The sequence below is a fragment of the Arachis ipaensis genome, chromosome B4 (assembly GCF_059453495.1).
Source record: "Arachis ipaensis isolate K30076 ecotype BB chromosome B4, ASM5945349v1, whole genome shotgun sequence".
Lineage (NCBI taxonomy): Eukaryota > Viridiplantae > Streptophyta > Magnoliopsida > Fabales > Fabaceae > Arachis > Arachis ipaensis.
In genome coordinates this window covers 9,960,340-9,962,865 of record NC_142439.1, presented here as the reverse complement: position 1 = coordinate 9,962,865, position 2,526 = coordinate 9,960,340, and the positions used below count along the sequence as shown (strand labels likewise).

The window sequence follows — 2,526 nt, the reverse complement described above, 5'->3', positions numbered from 1 at the left end:
TTTGCTATTTTCAATAATTAATTACTGTCATCTTCGAACAAGAAACACAGATTTTAAGAGGTTGAGATGGGTGGCCATGTAACCATGTTTCCACGGGGAAAAGCTTTTTGTTGGATATGGGCCTCCTTAGAAAGCTTCAATCAATAAAATGGGAAAATAGTAGTATTTAAGTGTTTGATGTAATTTTTAAAATTAAAGTATAATTTTTTAAAAAATTATTTAAATATTTATAAAAAATAAAAAAAAATAACTTTTTTCATAATAAAAATTTTTTTATCATAATTTTTTTAAAATAAATATTTTTAAAAATAAAAATTAAATATAAAATAATTTATTTATAAATTACTCTTAACATAAATATTTATTGTTTAAACTATTTTTTTTGTAAAAAGAACTCAAACTGAACCTATATGTAGCTAAACTGAATGATTGTTCGTTGAGGACGGAGAAGCTATTAGTGTATAAATTTAAGACAAAATGTGAGGTTGAAACAATTCATTCAAAGTTGTGTGGCTAAATCAATTTATAATTATAAAGATGACTAGCAAAATAGTGAAACTACATTCACAACTCACAAGCCTCGTTGTATAGACAGTGTTTCTTATGCTCACTGTTTTGATTCACCCACGAGATGACGGCTGTCAAAAATCAAAGGTGATCTCTCATGAAGCAAATTTTATCCACCTCTGGGTTGTGAATTGTATGGTACCTTTATTATGGTACTTAAATTGTTTATTTTTTTTTAAGTAAAAAATAAAATATTTAAAATAAAAAATAAATTATGTAAAATTTATTAAATATTATTTATTTATTTTTTTTAGTAATCTAGGTATAAAGTGATAGACACTGTAATATTCATTTTTTTTTACCCAACAAACTTGAAGAGTCTTTTATCCACAATCTTATATGTAACACCTGTTCTTTTTGGCTATGTAATTACAATCCTATCCTATATATACATTATTATTTACAATCTCTGTCCTTTTTTATCTTTTTATTAACCCATTTGAAGCTGAAAATGTGAGGAAACTACTTATTTCTTGAACTCTCTCCTGCGTTGCAAGGTCCCTTTTTATCTATTGGATCGAAGGCAGAGATGGTTTCAGCAATCCCCAAATCACTCTTTCGAGTTCAGATGCTGCTTTGTGATTGGTTTCGTAGTATAAATATGGGATTGCCGAGTAATTATCTCGCAGGTAATTGTTATAATTTTTGGTTAATAGGATGAAGGGAAGAAGTTTTAGCAATTTTGAACGTAGATGTTTAAAAAATTTTCGAATTTCAATCCTTTTGAATCTTTCTCTTTTTTAAGTTTCCTCTCCATCACTCTCATAATCTCTCTCTTCCTGGAACCCTTGCCCTTTTACTATTCTCTTTTTGTTTCCCCTTTCTCTCTTCTTTGATCTCATTTGATTAGAGAAGGAAATTATTATTAGAGTCTTTCAATTTGTAGGCCAGATGAAAATTATCAGCCCTTTTTCTACCTATTTGATTAGTGTTTTGATAAACCCCAATTAAATTTTACTAAGAATATTTTAAACTTGAGTTCAATTTCTAAATGGTTTCGTTGAGATGATTACTACTTCTCATACTTGAATTTCATACGTTTTGTATTGCTTTGTGATACATTCCATTATCACAAATTCACAATTACCAGGACAAATTCACTTTTATTATTGAAGGGGACTCTTTTTACAAATTTTTCAGCTTATTTTACGAAATGGGAGAATATGAGTTGAGAGCTGACAAGGAAAAATTGCGAGTAAGTTAATGATGAGAGGAGAAAGAAGAAATGGACTATACTTTCTGTTATAAGTAAAAATTCCTCCAAAAGTATATGAAATATTTGCATAAAGAGAATTGATTAAATACTCTTCTGAAAAACTTTGTCCTAACTTAATTTTGTATTTTTGTTCGCCAAAGTTTTGAAAATAATAATTTTAAGGATGTTTCAGGTTCATAATGATGATGAGGTAAGGGCATTGTTCATGCTGCTCTCCAACTTAAGCAATTGGTACATTCATATTTTATCAATACCCATCTTTCATTTCTCTCTAATTTTTATAAATTTGGTTTCAATTCTTATTTTTATGATGTTGGATACCCTCAAAGTTTGGCAGCTTTTTTCTTTTTGTATTTTGTCCACCAACGATTTGTAATTTTGTTTTTTTGTCATTGTGTTCAAAACTTCAGATAGTGAAAGAGACATAAGAGGTTTAAGTGGGAGACATACAAGGCACTATACCCATTACACTTGGGCTCTCGGGACAATATTCTTTCTTCAGGTAAGTTTGAATTTAAATATTTTAAAATGATCAAAGTATTTTGGTGGTCTGAGGTGAGTTTAAAATCTTACTATAGATTAATTTCACTTTTTTTTTGTTTAATTCTTTTCTTATTTTGATTAATAATTTGTTTTCAATGTTTTAGCTTTATATGTCAAATCAGAAATTTATTTAATTTATTTATTTATTTTTTTAACTTAAGATATTTTTTTAATTTTCACTTTTTTTAGTTCTTTTGTAC

At 27.6% G+C, this 2,526-nt stretch overlaps 1 long non-coding RNA gene across 1 annotated transcript; it reads left to right on the top strand.

Annotated features, from left to right (window-relative positions):
- The first annotated feature begins 1,059 nt into the window (after positions 1 to 1,059).
- On the top strand, positions 1,060 to 2,279 carry LOC110270525 (uncharacterized). Its single transcript, XR_002360148.2, has 3 exons — positions 1,060 to 1,196; positions 1,956 to 2,014; positions 2,194 to 2,279. It is a non-coding gene; the product is annotated as an uncharacterized LOC110270525 (long non-coding RNA).
- Positions 2,280 to 2,526: the final 247 nt, after the last annotated feature.